Genomic DNA, 25970 nt, shown 5'->3' on the forward strand with positions numbered 1-25970 from the left:
AAATAATGAAAGTTATGTAGGGGGAAGGGGAGATGGGAAGAGAGAAAGGAGTAGGGGAAGACTGGGGAGAGATTATGGGAATGGGGTGGTTGAGATGATGGAAGGGTGATATGGGAGGAAGAAAGAAGAAATCTTAATTACGGGAGTCATTTTAGGGCTGGCAAGAGACTTGACTCTAGAGGGGTTCCTAGGTGTCCAAGAAGATGTCCCCAGCTAGGTCCTTGGGTAGCAGAGGAGAGGGTACCTGAACTGGCCGTATCCTATAGCCGCACTGATGAATATCTTGCATAGCACCATAGAAACTTTATCTGGTGATGGATGGAGATAGAGGCAGAGACCCATATTGGAGCACTGGACTGAGCTCCCAAGTTCCAGACGAAGAGCAGAAGGAAGGAAAACATGACCAAGGAAGTCAGGATCATGAGATGTGTGTCCACCCATGGAGATGGTGGTATTGATATAAGGGAGCTCAGCAAGGCCAGCTGAACTGAGACTGAATGAGCATGTGATCAAAATGGACTATCTGAATATGGCTGACAATGAGGGATGACTGAGAAGCTAATGATAATGGCACTGGGTTTTGATTCTACTGCATGTACTGGCTTTTTGGGAGCCTAGTTTGTTTGGATGCACACCTTCCTAGACCTGGATGGAGTAGGAATGGCCTTGAAGTCCCCACAAGGCAGGGTGCACTGACTTATCTTAGAACTGATGAAAAAGGGGGAGAGCGAATGGGAGGAATGGAAGGAAAATGGGAGAAAGAGGAAATTTTTAATAAATAAAATAAATAAAAAGTCAACAAAATATGCATTTACTTTTAATATCATTTTTTATTAAATTTTATTGAGGTTATTGAGTAATACATTTCTCTTTGCTCATCTCTCTTCTTTTCACCTCCCCTTGAACCCTCTCCTATAGTCCCCATTCTCCCAATTTAGTGAGGGGATTTTTTTTTACTACTTTTCAAGCAGATTATATCCATATATGTCTCTCGAAGGGTCCTTATTGTTTTCCAGTTTCTATGGGATTGTGTATTTTAGGTTTGTTTTATTTGCTTTATATCTAAAAGCCACTTATGAGTGAGTACATATGATACTTGTATTTCTGGGTTTCAGTACCTCATTAAATATGATCTTTTCTAGATTGATTTATTTGCCTGTAAATTTCAAGATGTCTTTTTTGTGCTGTGTAGTACTCCATTGTTTAATATTGTGTAATTGTACCACATTTTCCTTTTCCATTCTATGGTAGAGGGGCATTTATGTTGTTCCTAGGTTATGGCTATGACAAACAATGCTGCTCTGAACAGAGTTGGGCACATGTTCTTATGGTGCAACTGAGCAGCCTTTGCATATGTCCCCAATGGTGATATTGCTGGGTCTTGAGAAAATTTGTTTCCTAATTTTCTGAAAAATCAACATAACGATATATAAAGGTGCTGTATCAATCTGAATTTCCAGAAGTAATGTAGGAATGGTCCCTTTACCCCATAACCTCTGCAGTATAAATTGTCTTCACTCTTCTTAATCTTGGCCATTTTTACTTCTGTAAGATGGAATCTTAGAGTTGTTTTGATCTGCACTTCCCTGAAGGATGTTGAGAATTTCTTTAAGTGTCTTTTAGCCATTTGAAAGTCCTCTGTTCAGAGTGCTCTATTTGGGTCTGTATTTCATTTGTTATTAGATTATTTATTCTTTTGACGACAAATTTCTTGAGTTCTTTTTATAATTTAGAGATCAATCCTCTGTCTGATGTGGGTATCGTGAAAATCTTTTCCAGTTACGTAGTCGGCCATTTAGTCTAGTTGACCATGTCCTTTGCTTTACAGAAGTTTTTCAGGTTCAGGAGGTCCATTTATTAATTGTTTCTCTCAATGCCTGTGCTACTGGGGTTATATTTAGGAAGTGGTATCCTGTACCAATGCATTCAAGAGTACTTCCCACTTCCTCTTTTATGAGGTTCAGTGTGGTTGGCTTTATGTTGATTCTTTTGAGTTAATCTTGCATCCTGGTACATTATTGAAAGTGTTTATGAGTTGTAGAAGTTCCTTCATAGAATTTTTAGGGTTGCATATGTAAACTATCATATCAGCAAATAGTGAGAGTTTTACTTCTTTTCTGATTTGGATTCTATGAACTACTTTTGTTGCCTTATTGCTCTAGCTAAGACCTCCAAAACTATATTGAATAGATATGCAGAAAGGGCACAACAATGTCTTTTTCCTGATTTCAATGGAATCACTATGAGTTTCTCTCCAATTATCCTGATGTTGGCTGTTGGCTTGTTGTATAATTGCCTTTATTATGTTTAGGTATCTTCCTTGTATCCCTGTTCTCTCCAAGACCTTTATCATGAAGGGTTGTTGTGTTTTCTGAAAGCCTTTTAATGAGATGATCATGTGGTTTTGATTTTAAAGGTTTTTATATGTTGGATTACATTGACAGATTTTGATATATTCAACCATCCTTGCATCCCTGGGATGAAGGTGATTAGATCATGGTGGATGATTGCATTCAGACTATTTATTGCTTTTGGTAGGATTGCCATTTTTATTATGTTCATCCTAATATACAATAGCATGGTAAATCTTTCCATTTTCTGGTATCATCTTTAATTTTTTTCCAAACATTTAAAATTCTTGTCAAATGTGTCTTTCACTTCTTTGGTTAGTATTAATCCATGATATTTTATCTAATTAAAAGCTATTGTAATGTTTGAAGTTTCTCTGATTTCTATCTCAGCTTCTTTATCATTTATATATAGGTTGTTTACTGATTCTTTGAGTTGATGTTGTATATTTTCAACATTACCAAAAGTATTTATCAGCTGCAGTAATTCCCTGGTAGAGGTTTTGGGTTGTTAAAGACAACTTATGTAGATTCATCAGGAAAGGGGAAATCGACAAGATTGCCTGACAAAACTGGGAGCATAGGGGTGGGGTTAATGGAGAGTTGGAGAAGAAAAGAAAGGAAGAAAAGAAGGAGGGAACAGAATAGTTGAGATGGAGAAAGGACAGAGATGAGAGTAATGAAGGAGATATTTTAATTGAGGTAGTCATTATGAGGCTATCAAGAAACCTGGAACTAGAGAAATTCCCCAAAATCCACAAGGATGAGCCCAGCTAAGACCCTAAGCAATAGAGGAGTGGTTGCCTGAACTGGGCTTGACTGCAATCAGAATGATGGGTATCTTTAACATCACCATAGAAACTTCATCTAGCAACTAAAGGAAACGGTGACAGTGGCACCAGGATTTATCCATTCTTCTTTAATTGGCTACTTGGGGACCTGTTCTCTTTGGATGGATACCCTACCTTGGAACTTTGCCAAAGCAATGTGTCATAGGGTCATATCTTCTTTGAGCAGTCGATGAAGGTGTTTTGGGGGAATAGGGGGAAGGGATGGGAGGTGGGGAGAGAGTAGAAACTGGGATTGCTATGTAAAATTAAAGATTATAATTAATTTTCTTTTTAAATAAGAAAGGAAATTAATTATAGCTCATTTCAGTTAGCATTACTTATGTAAAAAAAACTTGCAAAATAAAACCAAGAAATAAGAAAAAACATCCACAAGAACCAGGTAGGCTTCATTCCAGATTTTCAGGGATGGTACAACATACAAAAATCTGTCAATGTAAATTACCATATAAAAATGCAAAAAACAACATGATAATCTCAGTATAGGCTGAAAAAGACTTTGATAAAATAAGACATTGCTTCATAATGAAGGACTTGGAGAGATCATGGATACAGGCAGTATACCTAAACACAATAAGTAACATGCATCAAGCCAACAACCAACAACAAACTAAATAGAGAGAAATTCAAATTAATACCTCTGAAGACAGGAATAAAATAAGGTTGTCTACTCTGTCCATATCTAATCTTTATAGTACTTGAGTTTCTAGCTAGAACACTAAGACAACAAAATTACAAATTGGAAAAGAAGTCAAATTCTCACTATTTGATAATATGATACTTACATAAGTGACCCCGAAATACTACCAATGAAATAATACCCTTCAAAAACACCTTCAGTAATGTAGCAGGATACGAAATTAACTCAAAAAGTCAATAGCCCTTCTTTAAACATATAATAAATGAGCTGAGAAATAAATCAGAGAAACATTACCATTCACAATAGCCACAAATAGCATAAAGTATATTATAGTAATATTAACCAAGCAAGCAGAAGGTCTGTATGACAAGAACTTTGAATCTCTGTAAAAAGAAATTGAAGAAGATATCAGAAAATAGAAAGATCTCCCATGCTCTTTGGTAGGTAGACTTAACGTAACAAAAATGGCAATCATACCAAAAACAATCTTCAGATTCAATGCAGTGTCCATTAAAATCCCAGCAAAATTCTTCACAAACCTCTAAAGAGCAAAAAAAAATGCAGGATAATCAAAACAATGCTGTAAAATGAAGAAACTTCTAGAGGTATCACAATTCCTGACTTCAAACTCTACTACAGAACTACAGTATTAAAAACACCCTGGTATTGGCATAAAAACAGACAGGAACAACAACAGAACCAAAATGAAGACTCAGATACCAATCAACACAACTAGAAATACCTGGTCTTTGAAAAGAATTAAAAAAATACAAAATGGAAAATAGAAAATATATTCAGCATATGGTTCTGGCATAAATGGATGTCAAAATGTAGAAAAATAAGAATAGATCCGTATCTATTGCTATGAACACAACTCAAGTCCAAATGGATCAAAGACCTCAACATAAAGCCAACCACACTGAACCTCATAGAAGAGAAAATAGGAAGTACACTTGGCACAGGATACCACTCCCAAAATATAATTCCAGTAGCACAGATAATGAGAGAAATAATTAAAAAATGGTACCTCCTTAAACTGAAAAGCTTCTGTAAAGCAAAGGACATGGTAAACAAAGCAAAACAGCAGCCTAAAGAATGGGAAAATTTGTCACCAAACAAAACTCATAAAAGGGGATTAGCTCCAGAGTAAAGAAAGAAAACACGAAATTGGTTATCAAAAGAGCAAATAATCCAATAACAACTGGAGTACAGACACAAACAGAAATCTCTCAACAGATGAGTCTAAAATGGCTGAAAGACACTTAAGAATATTCTCAACATCCTTAGACATAAGGTAAATGCAAATAAAAGCAACTCTGAGATCCCGTTTTTTACCTGTAAGAATGAATGAATAATAAATAAGGAAAATGTAGTACATTAACACAATGGAGTATTACACAGCAGAAAAAAATAACAACAACTTGATCTTTGCAGGCAAATTGATGGAGCTAGAAAACATGATTCTGAGTGAGGTAACCCAGACCCAGAAAGACAACTCTCACATGTACTCCCTCATAAGCCTAAGTGTGAAGTCCCATACAGACACACTCAATGAACCGTGCTTCTACCTCTCACATTCCCATGGGTCTAATTCTATGTGTAATTAGCATGGAGCTTGTCCTTAAATAATAGTGGAGACAGAAGTTATATTAGTCAGAATTTTAAAAAGAAACTTATTGAGGTATTTTCCACGTGTTATAATCTCTGATAACTATTGCACATCTCATTGTACATCACAATAGCTGTCTTGTGAGTAAACACTGGTGAAACTATTCTTCTCTAAGACAGTAAAACATTCATTTCCCCCCTATTTTCCCATAAATTTTAAAGCTCTTTATGATTACTACACCTTGTACCTATGTAGCACAGCAGCTTTAAATGCTTGCGACAAGATTCAGGAACTAAGGAAGAGAGTTGAATCATATGATAGGGTTAAAGAGCATCAGAGGGAACTTTTAGTGGATTTTTGGAAAGACTAACTAGGGCTGTACAAATAGGGGTAACTGTCCCTGAAGCTATATGTATAATATTAAATCATGGGCTTATGAGAATGCCAACATTAAGTGCAAATGGATCATTGGGCCTTTAAAGATCAAATCAGCACCCATGAATGAATGGGTCTTGCATATAATGAATGTTGAAACTTTTGACTATGGTACTGAAGCATTGGTAAAAGAAGCAATTTCCAAGGGTAAGAGAAGATATGAGAATACCTGTTGATTTAATTGTGATAGATTAGGACATCTGAAAAGGGATTGTACACAACAGATTCCTAGGAATAATGCCTCCTATAGGAATGGCAGAAAAGGAGGACTGAGCCTCCAGGTATATGTAGGAGGTATGACAAAGGTTGATTTTCGACCAATGAATGCAGTTCAGTGAAAGATAGACAAGGCAACCTGATATCATCAGAAACTGCCATGGGGGGCCTCTTTCACGCCCCCATGAGGAATGCAGTCCAGTCATTCTCATTTACTGCAGAGAAAGTGTCTCGCCAGGAAAATTAAAATATCCAATGCCTACTGTAAAAAGCAAAAATGGTCTGAATGATGGGTTAAATGTGGACGATGAGTCAAAAATTCCAGTAGGACAGAGGAAATATATATTTTGGCAGACTTCTACAAATGATCTGTCTCTAGTTGGGTCTAGATGGCTTCTCTCAGACTCAGCCTTCTTTCTCCAAGCATTCCATCTAGGTTTCCCCACCTAGCTCTGTTCCCCTATAGCTCTGCTATAGGCCCAAAGCAGTTCCTTTAATAACCAATGTTATTCAAAGCATATAGAATGGAATACCTCAGTACCTACCCTTTTCTGTTTAAATAAAAAAGGAAGGTTTTAACTTCAACATAGTAAAATTACACACAACAGAGCAGGTATCAAGCAAGAATTACAGTTACAATATTTATATCTATTTCATCTTTTATCATAACTAAGGAAAATTACAACTATAAATCCTTCAACTCCATCAAGGACTCCAGAAGGATATAATATTACCTAAGTGAACAAAAGTGCATTGTAAGCAACTTTTAAAACTCTAGAATTGAAAGAGACTTCTTGCTGCCCAGACAGTCACCCAAAGTTTTTCTATACCTTTGGGGCATCCATCTGCCACCTACAGGCCCATCATTTTTCTGAGGGTCCTGCATGTACAGTATACAATGAAGAAGTGCAGGAATGGGCAGTTTCTTTCACAAATGGTAAAAGACTCCATAAGGAGCCTCTTCTATGCCCATCTTCTTCTTGAAGTAGATGGTGCTTCCAGGAGCATATGTGTCTCACTGTAATGAAAAGTCTTAAATTCTTTAAACACTTTAAATTCCATATTCTGCAGTCTTTGAAAGAGTTGAAGAATTTCTACCCATCTGAAACTAACATGACTACAAATTTGACTATTATAGACGACTCTCTATTGATCTATATTTCTTAATTATATATTATATTTTTAAATGAGGTAGACAAACACAATACCATAATCAAGATCAGAAATACATATACACACTATAACAAAATTGACCTTAAATTAGTATCAATAAACTAAGATCCGTACCAATGCAAATCTCTATAGTATATTCCTCTTTTAATATAAACAAATATTTATAAACAATATTTGGGAATATGAGCATAACTCTTCTCCAGTCTGCATCCTACTTTTCGATGGATGAGGTAACTTTTGGGGGGTGTTCAAGGCAACTTTGTAGGGGATCTTGGTCCATCAGACCACATTAGTCTGGAATTAATCCAAAGGTTTTCATCCTCTTTGGAAACAAAAGAAGAACTTCTTTCCCAAAGCAACATATTCATATACTCAAACCTTGAAGTCAAAAAACCTTTAAAACATATATGTTGGTTTAGCTAAGCAATCCCCAGAATCAAATGTCTCTCTGCAGCAAAAATATTCAAAGAAAACTCAATAATACATAATCCAGACTCTCTGTGTATACTCCATCTTTATGTGGTTTTTTTTTACTCTATTACTTTTGAATATTTATTTTATTATATTTACTCCTTTACTCTATCACTGTCTATACTCTGTCTCTTTAAAGACTTTGTTTCATTTCTTTAAACTATTTACTTCTTTTTAAATTCTCTATATGCTTTTTCTTCTCTTTCCCAAACCTATATACATTTATTCAACACTGTGACCCATTTAGAGGCCTTCTATGACTGAATCTGTCTTATTGTGTGCCTCTAATTCTTTACTTTGAGGAGCGCTTCTTAAATAGCTAAGCACCTCTTATGAACTTAAGCTGTGCATTTCTAGGGGAGAATTGGCACTGCCTCTGCTTACTTTGACCAGTCTGACATGACAGAGCTGGTCGCTGCCTCTAAGAGCCATGTTCACAGCACCATTTTTAGGCACACAGCCAGTCTATATTGCCATTAAGCAAGTTGTAGCACTCTGTCTTACACTGTGTCCCATTTAATGCTCCATAGCCGGACCTCCAGAAAGAGTCAGAGGTGGCACTGTCAGCACAGTCCAGAAAACCTGCATTTCAAAGCTGTTGCTTTTCTACTTCCTGTGAATCAGTAAAACATCTCTTAAAGGAGCCAAGTCTCTGTGTACTTTGAGCAAGCAGAGCCCTCCCAAGAAAATGTTACTACCTAACCATGTTTAACTTTGTTCTTTTGTGTCTAGGATTTCTTTTCAAGCTTTCTCAGGTTTTAAACAAATTTAGTTGACCACATTGGCAGGGCAATTTGTTGGAGGATACCGCTTTTCAGAATAGCAAGCAAGTCAGTCTATGTCTACAGCTTCCATGATTTGCTTCTCAACAGCTACAAAGTTCAAGGAAGGGGAAGGCAAATGTTTGAATGAAGGGAAACACTAATTGTCACAGTGTATGTTTGCACATTGTTGTGTACATCACAAGTTGAACCTGAGAGTATTCCTCAGTTGACATCTATCTTATTTATTGAGAGAGTCTCACACTGAGCCTAGAGCCCAGAGGTTCAGATAGAATGGTGGGATGGCAAGTCTCAGAGAGTTTCCTGTCACCTCCTCCCCAGTGCTGGGATTGAAGGTTAAACCATCACACCCAGCTTCATAGTAAAGTGCTGAGAATACAACTGATTTACTCAAATTGGGAGGAAGATATATTAATCCTGAACTATATCATCAGTCCTGAATTTTGTTGCTATATTTTGTGCACATTAATAAAACATTTTAAACTATAAGACAAATACATGCATTATATAATAATTTTTCTATGATAAAATATATTGTCAATTAAATTTTGAAGCCATTTTTTGTCTATTCAAAAATAAATGCTATGAGGGTGACCCCTTAAATCATCAAAAAAATCTGCCTGTTATGGGGTTGGGCAAGTTGGAAAAGAGGAAGGACCTGGGAAGAGATGAGGGAAGGAAACAATGATCAGATTTTTTTCTATAAAAATATTTCAAAATATACATGAGATAGTCAGAAATTGTAGTGCATACTTTTATGCCAGTCAATAGGCAGACAGTGCCAAGAGAATCCCTCATGGTTCTATGTTAGCTTGGTCTAAATAGTGAGTCCATGCTAACCAGAGTGACCATGTCAAAAGACAGGAATAGGAATAAAGAAAATCAATCCCTTTGCCTGCAAATACATGATCCTACATGTGGGTGTGATGGTATGATGGTGTGTGTGTGTGTGTGTGTGTATGTGTGTGTGTGTGTGTGTGTGTGTGTGTGTGTGTTTGAGTGAGTTTGTGTTTTAATGTGTGATTGTATTAGAAAGTGTGACTACTTGGCGGGTAATTGGATTTGTGACTGTGTCCTTGACTCTGTGTGTGTAAGTGTGTGTGTGTGTTGTGGTGTATGGCTGCATCTAAAAGTGGACCTGTGTGTGTATGATGGTGGTTGAACTTGTGCAGACATTCAGCTACCCAACATCCATCCCTACATGATAACAATTTTAAGTTGTCCCAGTCTGTAATCTATTGATGCGGTCAACATCATGGCCAAAATCAGAGCAGCTGTGACAAAGGTGGTCTCATCTGTAAGCCTCTAACTGCCTGACCACAGCATTGCCTCACTGATTTTTAAAACTCAGAAAATTCCAAAGTGTTCCTATCTCAAGGAAGGAGCTATGTTAACCTCTCCACGCTGGAATGACCTTGACCAAGATCCCCATTCTGGAGAAGCCTTGTCTAGCCCAGAGACTGGGAAAGACAGAGCTAGTATATAGAAACACAACAGCTTGTGGCTCTTTTAAATTACATAGTTGTACAAAGGAGATACAACAGTGTGGAAACACAACATCTTCTCATCACATGCGTGAAAGATAACTTAGTTAAGTGTGGTGAATCCTTAGCAAAGAAAAGGTCACCTGGAGGTTCTTTACTATGTCAGTTTCTGTAACTGTCATCATAGATTTTGATGCCTTATATCTGCTCTGAGCATTGACTTCCCCTAAGGGTCCAACTACAAAGCTTGCTACAGGAGGAAGACATGCAAATAAGGCTTCTCTGTACCCATGAAAAGCAGCCCTGTCCTGACCTCACAGCTCTGGCAGAGGAGCCCAGTTCTGGATTCCCAGGTCCTCCGATTCAGTGATCAGCACTGAACAGAGACCATTTTCCATGAACTTGTGGCTTATTTGGCTTTTCCTTGTCATTATTTTAAATGGTGGTTAATAGAGAGGAGATGCTATGTGTTGTATGGTCATGAGAAAGAAAAATTAGATTCAGTGACAGTCTTCTTACCAGCATTCTGTGTTTCCAGGTGGTCAGTGTGAGGTGTAGCTGGTGGAGTCTGGAGAAGGCTTAGTGCAGCCCCAAAGATCCGTTAAACTCTCCCATGCAGCCTATGGATTCACCTTCTGTGATTATTACATGAAGTCGATCTGCCAGGCTCCAGGAAAAGGCCTGGAATGGATTGCATAAATTAGTGGTGATAGTAGCAACATTAAATATGCTGATGCCCTGAAAGGCAGATTCACCATCTCCAGAGACAATGCCAAGAACACCCTGTACCTGGAAATGAGAAGTCTGAGGCCTGAGGACACAGCCATGGATGACAGTGATGCAGTTACTGTAAGATCAGACACAAACCTCCCTGCAAGACACTTATGACCAGCAGAGGGCGCGGAGAGCACCCAGAGATCTGGGTCAAGAAAGAACCTGTCCAGAGAAGCATAGAAGGCAGGACTCTTCTGTGTCTGGGTTGATTCTCCAAATCACAATTAAAGATTCTCTCTACAGGTATAGACTTTAGTAATCCTTAAACTTTAAAAATTTTTATTCAAATTTATGTTTTTCAATGTGATGTGCTGTGATTTTATTATGTTTGTCTCTCTCGCTCTTCCTCTCTCACTCCCTCCCTTTATTGCCTCTCTTTATCTCTCTGTCTCTCTCTCTCTCTGTCTCTCTCTCTCTCTCTCTTTCTTGTGATTATTCTTATGTTGGACTGTGTCTGTCAGTGGATCTCTGTGCGTTTGTATATTTGTGTGTGTTAGTGTGCATGTGTGCATATATATAATTCTATACACGTTGATATGAAATGTTTTGCCCAATCAGCCAGCACTATATGTTTGAGGCAAATATTTCATTGGCCCCAGATCTTACCAATTGGCTATACTTGGTGGCCAGTGTTCCATATAGATAACATTGTCTTTATATCCCAGAGATGTTGGCTGCCCTGCCAAACGTTTTGTATTTATTTGCAACTAGCAGTATTGATACCATTCAGGGATTTTTGTGTGGCAACAAATGGAATGACAGAACTTACTTTTATAAAGACATGCTATCCTATGAACAGAGTATCACTAAAGGAGGAAGTGATTCTGTATGGGGACTGTGAAAATATCCTAAAAGGGCCAAAGTCTCTGGGAATAGTCTGGTACTAGACTCAGGGTAGTCTCAGTGTTCACCATGGTGAGAGCACTGGGATTCAAGTTAGAGCCAGCAAGGGAATCAGGCAGGGTCAAAGACCTAAGATCCCTGATAGCCTTCATTCTAACTCCATCTTCACAAAATATGTGCACTTCAGCCACAGATGTGGAACTGGTAATAAATGTGTGGGAGGCTCCATCATTGAGTCTGTAAGGACAGTGCAACCAGTGCCACTATCTGATCTTCAGTTAGCTGAAGGCAGTCCCTAATCTACTCAACAGTTAGCATGTCCTTTGTTTTCTTCTTTAATATTTATTTGTTCTTTTACTCATATAATTCCCTAATTTAAAGGGCTTAGGGTATTTTCTTTTAACATGCTCATCCTCTTTCTTTACTGTAGTCTACTTCCAATGACTAATTTACACTGCCTCTCAGCAAGCATGAGGTGTAGTACCTGTTGTAAAATCTGCGACAGATTCTTTATCTGCAACCTAGGTCTACTCAAGCTTGGATTCTACAGGAACCTGAAATAACTGATGATTCCTCACTGTGTGTCGAGATCCTGTGGACAGTGTCACTAAGAAAGAACAGATAAGCACTGAAAAGCAGAGTATGTTATTTTTTTCAGTGAAAATGTGATGACACCTGAGAACTGATCAAGACATGCTCAGATTGTCTCACCTTTGACTGAGGCTGGGATGCTCTGGTGTTCTGTGAGTTTTGAAAAAAATGGCCAGAAAGGAGTTTGGTATTGCTAAGTTCAGCTATTAGGCAAAGCATCTGGAAGTCACAGTAGGAAACAAGACTGATCCTACAAACCAATTGCATCTTCTCTGCCCTGCCCTTCCAGCATTAGGTTCATACAATTCTGTGAGGACTTTGTTCCTGACCAACAGGAAGCCAAGACTTCTATCATGGCAAGGACAGCTCACAGTCACATGAGGGCTAGTTAATGACTCAATAACTGGAAAATGGTCCAGCCAGGATGATGAATGAGACTGGCCATTGTAGTGAATGCCTTTTATTTCCATCAGACCTACGTTAACTCTTTTGAAAACTGTTGTTAATGGATTTGTTCAGAGAACTAAACACCACAGTTCTTATACCTCCTGTATGATCATAAAGTAGATGTTAATCCTCAGAGGGAGGAAACGTATGGAGATGAGGGCACTGGATGGAAGACTGCTACTCCAAAGTAAATGAAAAGAGAAGCCAAATATTACTATATATCCATGTTTCCAAAAAGAGTTCATTAGTCAGGCTGGGTTGTCTCATCAAAGACCCCAACATTTTGTCTTGGCTCTATTGCCCCTGAGCTAAATTGTTGGTGAAGAAGTGCTGGAATGTGTTGATGCTTCCTATGGGTCATCTTAGCCCCTAAGACTCGCTTCTCATGTGTTTCTATTTGTGGAGTAGATAGAGGAATCATCCACATAGTTTCATTCTTGACCTAAACAAGCACTCCAAACAATTATATAGCTGATTTACCGATATGTTAGTGATTAACTTTATTGTGAAGTTTTCCGTCCTCCTTGATGTCTTCTGTACAACTAAGGATCTAAATACAAGGACAGATGTATGTATGTGATGAAGAATGAGACTCCTGAGGTGGCCACATTTTGAGGTCATTTGCTCCACAAGTAGACCATAGGATTCTACATGGTCTGAAAACACTAGGCACAATAGAGTGTTAATCAACAATCTGAGAATTTAATGAATTCAAGTCATGACATGTGACAAGTTCATCCTGATATTTCTCATGGGGGCAATTTGAAATTCCAAAAGTATGGGAAGGAGCACAGGAAAACCCTGGCCTTCCTCAATTGCTAGGAAAGAGTTACAGAAAATGATGCTCCCATGCCTCAGATTTTCTTCTGAAGAAAAATTATATTATGGTGCTTTCCACAACTGTATGTACACATGATTGTCTGAGAACGAGGCTTCCTTGATGACTTGAAAACATGTAAACCAGTTATCTAGGAACCTTAGTGTTATAAATGAGCCTTGGATGTTAAAAGTGTTGTATATTTCCAGGACATAACCACATTACTGGGTAGGTTTCCTTGAATCCTATCATTGTTACAGTACCTACCATGAACATGAAGCCTGCCTTGAGTATAGCCTCACTTTTGAGCCCAGGTTAAGAGAATGCAATTAGCAGGAGAATACAAACAGGACCTTATTCTCCTCAGGAAAACCAGCCCAGACCTAACCCTGCAGCTCTGGAAGAGTTGCCCAGACCAGGATTTCCAGATCTGTTCATTCAGTGATCACTGAACACAGATCATTTACCATGCAATTGAGGATAACTTGGGTTTTTCTTCTTGGTCTTTTACAAAGCAATTTTACAAAGAAGAGACGCTGAGTTTGTACATGGATGTGAGTGAGAAGGAAAGTGAACATGTATAACAGTTTACTGCAGAGTACCATGGTGTTTACAAGTCTCATGTGAGAGGTGCAGCTAGTGGAGTCTGGAGACGGATGGTTGTAGCCTGGGGCAACCCTGTAACTACACTGTGTGACTCTAGATTCACCTTCAGGGATTACTATATACACTGGATCTTCCATGTTCCAGGAAAGGGACTAGAAAGGATCTTACACATGTAAGACTTGTGTCGCAATAAAATATGCAAATTCTGTCAAGGACCAATTGACCATCTCTGGAGACAATTATAAGAGCACTCTGTCACTTATAATGGATAGTCTGAAAGTCTATGATAAACCAAGTATTGCGGTGTCAAAAGCACATCAAGGAGAATAATTATGAGTCTAGACAACAGTATCCATAAAAGGAATCCTTATGAATGAACAGAAAGGAGAGGTGAGAAAGTAATCATCTCAAAGTCACCTTGAACAAGAGCAGATTGGCATGAAGAGCTACACTCCCATATGTGTGACCTGTCCATGCACATCACCCAGAAAATCTCTCTACAAGCTTGGTGTGTAGACATATTTGAATTGGTCATGTATAAAAATGTATTTTCAACTGTGAGGTGTACACACACACATACACACACACATCTGTGTGTGTGTATACAAATATATATGTGTGTGTATGTGTGTGTATGTATATATGTGTGTGTGTGTGTGTGTGTGTGTGTGTGTCTGTGCGTGTGTGTGTGTGTACTCAAACCCAAAAGAGATGGAGAGCATCACACAAAGAAGAACTGGCTCTACAGTGGGCAATGGAATCAGGTGGTGAAATAATTTAGGACTCTAAACGGTGGGCTTCCCTAGATTTTGTCAGAGTCTCTGTTGGGTTTCATGGTTGAAACAGGAAAGGATTCAAGTTGAAAAGAAAGGTCAAGTATGATCAATAGCTCATGAATCTTGGAAAGCTTAACTCTCAACATAGTCCTCACAATAATGTGTGCACATCAGACAATACACTAAACATACTGTCTAGCTTGTCATAACTTGTGTGGAAAGTCACTGATCCTGAGAAGGCTCCAGCATGGGGATTAGGAGAACAATGCAGCTGGTGACAGCAGTCGAGACTCGGGTGTTTGTCCTACTCACCAGGTAAGGCATCTTTGTAACTCACCTCCCATTCTAATACAGCTGTTGAATCACTCTGTTGGTTGGAGTGTGCAGGATCTTCTGTGATGCTAGGATCGGTGTGGGGGAATAATTTCTTTTTACACCTTTCCTTTTATATATTTATGTCTATGCTTTTTTAATACATATCACTGAATTTACCAGCACTAAAAAATTTTCCTTGTAAGATAAATTCATTCTCTCCCTTAGGTTTTCACTTTCACACAGCTTCACTTCATATCTGTTCCCATGAGGATGGACTGTGTGGTGTCTATATAGGAATTACAGTCTTAGGTCCTTAATCTAATCATTAAAATATTTTAATAAAATATGATACACATTATTCATATCTTTGCTGAAAGGAATCAATCTTCTCAGAAGCATATATATTTATATATATATATATTTGATATGTGTTCATTTGTAACAAAAATTAATAAAAAAGAAAGGAAGGAAGGAAAGAAGGAAAGAAAGAAAAAAGCCTTGCTCGCTTCATCTGGAAAGAATCATAGATAGGGGAGAAAAAGTTGCAGCAATTTTGAGTATCCAAAAAAAATATTGACAGACTGGAACAAAAGGAAGGAAAGTGAGAGGAACATTCCTTAGAGTCTGTGCATCTCCTGAAGTTATAGTAAGTGTTTGAAGGAATTGTCCTCAAAGCACAGGAGCCATTGGGAATCCTTTCCTCAGAATTGGACCTTACTGGAGCTCATAGGAGTGCAGATTACATGAGAAGTGAGGGATGTATTCAACAAAAGCAGTTACACTGTCAGAGTCTGTTGAAGAAAAAACAATGAGATAGGGATGTCTCCAGCATTCATGGAACTAGTACAGATTTAAAGGACTTTAATTTGGAAGACACTTCTGGTAAGCCAGCTGCTCCTCAGAACATTGGTTTAGGAGGCCTTTAATGTTCTACAGTGATGGAATTTAAATATACTCTACTATTTTGAAAAGATTTTTTCATATTTTTTGAGAACTCATATACAATTTCAAAGTATCTTGGCCATATTCTCACTCAACTTTTTCCTTCCAATTCCTTCTCCTTGACCCTCCCAACACAATTTCCTCCCAAATTCATGTTCTCTGTTTATAACTCAAGAAATCCAAGTAATATTGATCATATGCCCAAGGGTGTTTACAAGACAAACAACCAGTAGCTATACCTGCAAATAAAATGAATCTCTGTCCACCAGTAGCCGTCATTGAATGCAGAGAGTACAAGACTTTTCCCTGCTCGGAACAAAAACTGTGTGAGTGCTTGTCCACAGACAGAATGTTTATATCAAAACTGCCACATCACCCACCTCTCTACCCCTCCATATTGCTGCCACAGAGAACATTACTCAAGAGTGGTTTGAAAGAATGAAAGTACCATAAAATGGGGAGTATTTCTGTGAGATGGTTACCTCTGGACATCACATGGTCATTACATCCTTGAATTGCTATGGTTTCCTATATAATCTATGTAGAAATCCAAGCCTATTAAATGGTTCAGCATGTAGGGGAGAGGAACTGTACATGCCAGACCCACCAGAGATCCTCAATATATTTTACTGAAATAGTCATGCTTCAAAATTAAAACATTTTCAACATTTTTAAAATTAGAACACAGAAATGTTCAAAAATCAACATTGCAAAGGTGACAGTGCTAGGAGGAAATCTGCCAATGGTGTGTGGCCAAGGAGCATATGCTTACACTGTCTACTCTATCTGTACCCATACGTCAGTGTTTCTCTAAGCCTAGGTCAGTGAAGCCACTTTCTGAAGAGTGTAAACTGTAAAGCATGGACCCATGAGTGCCCTAATGCTGAAAATAAATGACCTCTGAATACTCACCTCAAAACAAACATATTATATATGTTATGAAAGCCAAGAAAGTTAAAAATAGACTGCGGAAGGAATGTAATAGAGTAGGGTGTTGCCTTTTAGGTACAGGGTAGCCATAACAATTATGAATATATAGCAGAAATTCAGAAAAAAGGAAATGAAAGGAAGTATGGAAGAGAGGATGTGGGAGGGAGTGAGAAGGAAGAGGAAAGAGGAATTGAGGAAGTAGAAATTTATCAGGGAGGTAGGGAGGGAGGAGAAGAAGGAAAGGAAAGAAGAGACATGAGAATAGAAGGGGCCAGAAAGGGTCATCAGAAGTGAGTAGGAGAGGAAAGAAGGAAGTAGGAATGACTGATTCATAGTTAACTTGAATAAGTTTTATTCTGTGTAAATCTTCATAAAATTTTTGCTTCAGCAATAAGTTCTCTTTTCCTGTTCCAAATGAAATATTTTCCAGTTCCTTCCTCAAAAATATAAAGGAAATTGTGCCATTCTAATGTTGCTACAATGCTGCTAAGGACTTGCCTACTGTCCAATCTAGTGGGAGCATTTTCTTCCAACTGAGGTTTGCAATTCTTAGATTATCATAGCTTTTTCTACATTGAGAAAGTTCTAACCATTGTATGAATATAAAATATCATACTGACATTGTAACAGGAATCATTAACTGAACATCCACTAGGCTTGACTGAATAAATGACTAAACAAACTCAAGGATAAAGATGTGCCTCTCGTATAGGGCGTAATTGTAAGTATTGTGCAATTTTACCTTAAAGGCATTCCATTGGAACACTTTTTTCTTAGTGATTCCTTCTAGAGAGTTTCATGGATAAGGGGACCCCTAGAAGCATGAGAAAACAAAATGTGAACACAAACTCTGTCTAATATAACTAAAGAAAAAATTGAGTAAGGGATCACATACCAGTTCTCCAAATTTGAATGAAAAATATGTAATTATTCTTGCGATCTTTTGCAAGATCCAAAAACGATAATGAAAAATCAGACAAAACAAAGATGAGACACACTGAGCATAATGTCTAATAATGTTCTAATAAACAGTGCATCCTGAAGAAGGTTGAAAAAGCACTAACAAGTGTAGATATCCATCAGAACAGGCACAGGATGGCGGGCTCCCCAATGTTAAGACCTGTTTCTACCACGGCTAATCACAGTACAGAATATTCTCAGAGGAATAAGGGACACAACATATGTGGTGTCCAAAGTGAAAGAATTGGTGGATATTCTCTGGGATTTACTGAATAGAGTGTTTTAAGCTATTTTTTTTTTTTACCATTCTCTGATGGTTTACAGTACCAAGGCATTGAAAAAAGCCATGAATCCCCTTTCTCTATGGTTATCTTCACCACAAGACTAATAGTTCACATTGTTCAAGCACTCCAATACTTATCATCACTTAGGGTTCTCTGTCGTTTTATTGCTTCATGTAACATAACCCTCAAGACAGGTTCCATGTAAGTACTTTTAACAAGGTGTCATGAAGAGCTGACCCTCCATCTCTCACCAATGCAAAAATCATATTTAGGAACCTGCATTTCAATGTACTTCAAGTGGTAAAGAGACAAGGCAAAAAACATAAAAGTACATAGTGACAAAGACACAGACAAAGAGAACAGGAACTAGGAAATATACCAGTGTGGTGTCCCTGAGTGGGCATGTGAATACTCTGAGACCACTTATGTGTATGAAAATCAATCCCATGAATCTCCTTTCATATGAAAAATTAAAATCAATGCACTAAATGTTTATGAGCTGCATTCTCACAAGTTGGATTTTAAATGTGAGCTATAAAATAAACAACTTCATTGACAGCAGAAAGAATTTTAAGTAGTTCCTTAATCCTGATTTCACATCAGTAAGAGCCTGAAGTGCATCTTATCACTAAATTCCATCTAAACACTCTGCTGGAATTTACAGGGATATGCACTGAGGATGTGGTATCCTCTGTTATCTGCACAGCATGAATGTGGGGTCACTTAATGTTTTCCATCCAAGGTCAGCACAGTGTGAACCATACAATATCCTTTTCATATGCAAGTGGGAATCCAGTCTCAGAAAACTGTTATTCATTTTCTAACACCAGGTCCTTAAAGAACACAAGGGCAATTCTCAGAAACCTGAGGGAAAAGTGTAAACCATTCCCTGTTCTTTTTTCATCCTCTCAGGAACCTCCCTCAATGAAAAAGAAGCACTCCTGCTCAGGCTAAAATTTTAGATGAATGGTCCAATCTTTTTCTCACTAAAGGATCCAGTAGGACACGGTTGTCTTGGTGCTGCTCCACCTGGTGCCCTTTCCAAGTTGTAAGTTTTTCAGGGTTTTAGAAAAGGCATGTCATCTGTGGGATGTATGTATCATGAAGATTTACCTGTTCCCAGGTTTCCTGTCCTAGGAACAGCTGAAGGGGTAAGGACCTGGTCTAGTACAGCCCTCACAGTCCCTGTCCCTCACCTGAACTGTCAGTGGATTGTCATTAACCATTTATGGTGTATGTTGGGTCAGTCAATCTCCAGGAAAGTGTCTGACGTGGATGTAAAGTATCTGGAGTGGCAGGAGCGCATATTATAATTCTGGTCTCAAATCCTTAGTTAACATCAGTAGAGACACCTCCTGTTTCATGAATTCTAATTGTTCTTAATGATAAAAATCCTGATCAGCTACCAGTGGCAAAAACTGAAGGATCAGAAAAGCGGAGTATTCGTCCACTAGAGAGTTCTCACCCCTACCAATGCTCAGACCAAATGGGGAAGATCCTGTCTCTACAAAGCCTCTGACTAAATGCTGTCTCTCCAAATCTTCAGACTGCCTCTGAGAGTAAATCCTCAGACTGCATCTGAGTTGTCTCCTCCTCTCTAATATTCCTCTCTCTGTCCTTCCATGTCACTCCTGTGTCTGTTTCTCTGGTGCTGAGATTAAAGGCACATGATCTTAGCTGCTGGTATCAACTTTGTGTGAGCTCTTTTTCTAATTTGCAAAGATTAATCTCTTGTAGCCCAGGATAGGTTTGCACTCACAGAGATCCTTCCACCTCTGTCTTCCTAGTGCCCAGATTAACGGTTTGTGCCACCATTGCCTAGCCTCTGTGACTAACAAATGTCTTAACTCTGCACTCTGAAATTCAGGAGTCTTTACTTGTTAGATCACAAACATATATTACTACACATCCAAGAGATATGTTTTCATAAAACTGAACAATCTTCACACTTTGGACATGTATTATTGTGCCAGAGGAACAGTGAAAAAACTCCAGTGTGAGCTTGGACAGAAACCTCTCTACTCAGACCAGGATGGGATGTGGAGGATGAACAGGTACTCCCTGAAACAGTGGTCTTCTGGAATATGCAGCATTTGCAACTATTTAATATCAAACCTTTGCTTTTTTTGCTTTTTAAACAATTTATTCCTCTAGAGTACACTTTACTTTTCCTAGCCTATTAATCTTGTTTTTTTGATTATACACTAACCATCTGTGTTCCCACACAATCCTCTAGGATGTCTAATTGATCCTTGTCAAACAAATCAGCACATTATTTATATCTATATTTACATCTATATCTATATAGATAGAGATAGACAGACAGACAGATACATACATACATACATACATACATACATAATAGGAGTCTGAAATTATGAAAGTTTGTGAGACAGCTATGTAAGAATTTTGAATAATCTTTAATTCATCTTCTTTATATTTAAACTTGCGATAAACCACAACTCTCTTGAATTGACGTTACTTTTCACAGTTAGCTTAAAAATGAATCACCCACAGTTTCCTACCTCTAAACTAATAGGACCTTGATAAAAGTGTACAGTTGTTATAATTGTTGCATGATTGTATTATTGAACATTTGCTTTTTGGTAAAAATTAGCCTCTTTGTTGAAGTCCAGGAAAATGATTCCTCTATAGGCATATTGTGCAATCAGACCACAAAATTCTCATCCACAAATATGCACATCCCAGCAAAAATCAGTCCTTCCCAAAGAAAACTAAATTATGTGATTTTCACAGATTGTGCTTTTTTTGGTGCTGTTGTTGCCTCAAAGACTCCCAGAATTATTCCTTTGCACTCTATGTTGTTGCTAATTGGAAGAGACTGGTGTCTCATGTGTGAGCTAGAGAAGTGTCCTTCAGAGAAGCAATGTTATCTAGAGACTCCATGATAATAGGTCATATACTAGGGGCAGGTTTACAAAGGAAAAGAGAATCTATTCATCTGAGGCTAAGGATTCTCTGGAAAATCAGGCTGTGACACTAATAGTGTGTGATGAAACTTTGGAGACCACATTGATGACATTCTTAGAACACTGACAGAAGAATGTATAACACTGAATTAAATAACTGCACACAATGTTGAACACACAGGTTCCACTGTCATATTTTCCAGGGTCAGTGTGAGTATCAGCTTACATATTTGCTACTGAAATGGATTGACAGTGTAAAATTTTAATGAATTTGTTAGACCTAATCTATATCAGAACCAATAACTCTATTCTCATTCTAAGAATTTTACTTTTGACAAAGAATACCCAGAACATTTTTGGAGAGCTTGCCAATATAAATGAAAAGGCATCATATTCACATTAAGGTAAATAAATTATTGAACAAATAGTCACAGGCAAAATTTTCCCCGTGTCATAGAAAAGAAACAGCAAATGTTTATAGAGATGCCCTTTAAATTCTCTTCTCTTCAGTATGTCCTTTGATTTGTTCAAGATAATTTTTAAAAAAAGGTGATACCTAAAAGACACACATGTATAATCTAACACCAGAAAAACTGTTAATGCAGCATGAGCCCTGAAAGGGGATGGCAAGAATAATATGTTTTCCCCCTAATTCTGAATGATGATGGGATATTTTCATCATAGAGAAGAGCAATAACTAACCAAATGTGGAAAAATATTTTACAAATCATATAATGAATTATCTGTAAATGGATTTTTTTTAGAAATAAGTGAAGCAATTTTTGACTAGCAATCTTGTGTACTTCCAATATCCAGGAGGATAACTACATGTTTTTCTTTGGAGTCACCTTCCTATTTAGCTTCTCTAAGATCAAGAATTATAGGCTCAATGTCCTTTATTAATGTCTAGAATCCAGTAATGAGTGACTACATACCATATTCATCCTTTTGGATGCGGGTTACCTCACTCAGGTTAGTGTTTTCTATTTCCATCCATTTGCATGCAAAATTCAAGATGTCATTGTTTTTTACCTCTGAGTAGTACTCTAATGTGTATATATTTCACACTTTCTTTATCCATTCTTCCATTGAGGGGCATCTAGGTTGTTTCCAGGAATAGCTATTACAAATAATGCTGCTATGAACATAGTTGAACAAATACTTTTGTAGTATGATAGGGTATCTCTTGGGTATATTCCCAAGAGTGGTATTGCTGGATCCTGGGGTAGGTTGATTCCGAATATCCTGAGAAACCGCCACACTGATATCCAAAGTGGTTACACATGTTTGCATTCCCACCAGCAAGTGCCTTGGGGGTAGGGGTGGGATAGAGATAAGGGAAGATGGATAGAGAAAAGTGAGAATGGGAGGATGGAGAGAGCTTGGGGAAATGGAATGGTTGGGATGGAGAAAAAGTGGATATGGGAGCAGGGAATTATATATCTTAATTAAGGGGGTCGTTTTAAGGTTAGCAAGAGACAGGACTCTAGAGGGTTTCCCAGATGTCCAAGGAGATGTACCCAGCTTGTTCCTTGAGCAGCTGAGGAGAGGGCACCTGAACTGGCCCTATCCTATAGCCACACTGATCAATATCTTGTATATCACCATAGAACCCTCATCTGGCTATTGATGGTGGCAGAGACGGAGACCCACATTGGAGCACTGGACTGGGCTCCCAAGGTCCTTATGAGGAGCAGAAGGAGAGAGAACATGAGCAAGGAAATCAGGACCACGAGGGCTGCACCCACTAACTGTGATGGTGGGGCTGATCTAATGGGAGCTCACCAAGGCCAGCAGGACTGGGACTGATGGAGCATGTGATCAAACTGGACTCTCTGAATAGGGCTGACAAGGAGGGCTGACTGAGAAACCAAGGACAATCACACTGGGTTTTGATTCTACTGCATGTACTGGCTTTGGGAGAACCTAGTCTGTTTGGATGTTCACCTTCCTAGATCTGGATGGTGGGTGGAGGATTTTGGACTTTTCACAGGGTATTGAACCCTGACTGCTCTTTAGACTGGAGAGGGAGGGGTAAGGGAATGGACGGAGGGGGAGGGAAATGGGAGGAGGTGAGGAGGTGAAAATTTTTAAAAATAATAATAATAATAATAATCCACATATTTACTAAAAAACACAAAAAACAAAAACAAAAAAAAGAAATAAGTGAAACACCCCACCGGTTCTTAGTTGGATGAGAAGATGGTCCCAAATAAAGTTGCCTACCAAGTTATTTGATACTTATTAATGATTCTTAATTGGCTTCTGGAATTTACTGTTTTGAATCTCAGTTATACAGTTTTTACTATTTTTCTTTATTCCTTAGGATCTCTAAGTGTGATATTTTTCCACCCAGTTCCTCCCTCATCTTCCAATCATGGGTCCCTCCCAACCTTATTCTTTTTTAAGCCCAGTTAAGTGTTGTCCATATCTGCATGTGTGTGAACCCAAACACTGCAACATAGGAAATACACCAGGGACTATACCCTCAAAAAAAGAGTGACTATATCTCTTGTGCAGAAAATAAATTTCCATCTTCTTTCAGTAAGAAATAGGGCTGAAGAATTATCAGTGCTATCTATACCATGGTTTTGGCTGGTTTGTACTTATATGGGTTCAGTGGAAAACAGCATCCATTACGGACCCATGATTGTAATATCCATGACATGTCCAGAAGACAGCATTTCCCAGCATCCCTCCCTGTCTTCCACTCCTTACATTCTTCCCGCATCCTCTTCATCAGTATTGTCTGAGCCTTGGAGGAACTTGAATGATACTGGAAATCTTATATCATACAACATATTGAAGATAGGGAAGGACAGTTTCTGCCTCATAGAGAGAATCCAGATTGAGTTGTCGAGACTCTGTGTGTCTGGTGCTCTGGCTTCCGTAGAAATAGAACGGAAGTCAAGACAGGAAAAGACATCTTAAGTGAAGAATAAGAGGGAAAAAGCACAGGGTAATACAGAGGTTTTGAAAGGAAAAGTTGGTTGAAATGATAGAAAGGGACTGCATGGGTAGAAAGAATGACAATTTGGAAAATACAAACAATGCCTTCTGAAAATACAAAATTGATGCAAAAGTTTTGCGTTTTGTTACAAAAAATACATTAAATGTCCCCATTCTGCTGACTATATAAATATTCAGAAATAAAAACTGACCTAAGACAGCATGAAGACAGACATGTGTTACCTGGTATCAAGTTGGGAAAGTGAAAAGCAGAGTGAGTAGTAAAATTTGATCAAAGGAAGAATTTCAGGATGCAAACAGTTAAGTGCTGCAAATATAAATTTGTCCCCACAGAAATAACTGAGAGGAAGACAGACAGCAACAAGAGCATTTTCCATGCACGTGGTGAAAAGAGAACTAAATAAATTGTGGTGAATCCCTAACAAGGAAAATGTGTACACAGAGCTACATTAGTGCTTTACTTTCTATAACTCTCATCAGAGTGCATGGTGTCTTATATCTGCTCTGAGTACTGCCTTCTGCTCAAGTCCAACTACAGAGTCAGTTATGGCGGAAAGATATGCAAATAAGGCTTCTGTGTGCCCATAAAATTCAGTCCTGCTCTGACCCTGCAGCGCTGGCAGAGGAGACAAGCCCTGGAATTCCAAGTCCTCCCAGACAGGGTTTAGCATTGAACACAGGACACTCACCATGGACTTATGGCTTATAATGGTTTCCTTTGTCCTTATTTTAAAAGGTAATTCATAAAGATGAGACGCTGTGTGTTGTGTGGACATGAGTAAGAGAAAAAAATGTCTTCCGTGTCAGTTTTTTAACCAGAATTCTTTGTGTTTACAGGTGTCCAGTGTGAGGTGCAATTGCTGGAGTCTGGGGGAGGCTTAGTGCAGCCTGGAAAGTCCCTGAAACTCTCCTGTGCAGCCTCTGGATTCACCTTCAGTGACTACTGGATGAGCTGGGTCCGACAGCCTTCAGGGAAGGGACTGGAGTGGGTTGCACGTATTAACACAAATGGTGGTAGCACCTACTATACCGACGATGTGAAGGGCCGGTTCACAATCTCCAGAGACAATGCCAAGAACACTCTGTACCTGGAAATGAGCACTCTGAAATCTGAAGACACCGCCATGTATTACTGTACAAGAGACACAGTGAGTGAATGTTACTGTGAACTCAGACAAAAACACCTCTGTGGGGAACACGGGGCCAGCAGGGGGCGCTGAGAGCATTTAGAGATCTTAGTCACAGAAGAGCCTGCTCAGAGAAGAATGGAAGACTGGACTTCTCTGTGTCTGCACTGCCTCTCCATATCACACTTAGGAATTTTCTCTGCAGACATAGTGTTTAGTAATCCTTGAATATCCAAATTATTATTTAAATTTCTGGTTCCAGTTGTGTTGTGTGTGTTTATTTATTATAGTGTTTCTCCTTGTTTCCCTTTATCTCTCTCTGTCTCCTTATCTCTGTCTATGTCACAGTCTCTATCACCCTCCCTCTTTCTCTCTCAATCTTTCTTCTGAGTCAGAAGGTTAACAGATAGCTTTGGGAACCCAGAGTTCAGAGGTGATGTCCTCATGAGCACACAGTGTTCTGTCCTCCATCCTCTATTTGGGATGATTCACCTTGACCAGTGACATTGGACAGAAGAGGATGCATAAAGCTGCCATTTTTAATAACAACAGAAATGGATCTTAAACCCAAAAGAGTGAGTTGCCTGTAACTAATGATATGAGTGCCATTTACCAAAGGAAAGAATGAGACCATAATATGGGAATGGAGGAA

The 25970-nt window shown here is 38.5% G+C and overlaps 1 pseudogene across 1 annotated transcript; it reads left to right on the plus strand.

Annotated features, from left to right (window-relative positions):
- Window positions 1-24791: 24791 nt before the first annotated feature.
- LOC148120378 (immunoglobulin heavy variable 3-74 pseudogene) lies at window positions 24792-25411 on the plus strand (annotated as a pseudogene). The gene is made up of 2 exons (XR_015739296.1): window positions 24792-24927; window positions 25029-25411. The product of XR_015739296.1 is annotated as an immunoglobulin heavy variable 3-74 pseudogene (transcript).
- The last annotated feature ends 559 nt before the right edge of the window (window positions 25412-25970 follow it).

Source organism: Myodes glareolus, chromosome 11, assembly GCF_982192425.1.
Source record: "Myodes glareolus chromosome 11, mMyoGla1.1, whole genome shotgun sequence".
Classification (NCBI taxonomy): Eukaryota; Metazoa; Chordata; class Mammalia; order Rodentia; family Cricetidae; genus Myodes; species Myodes glareolus.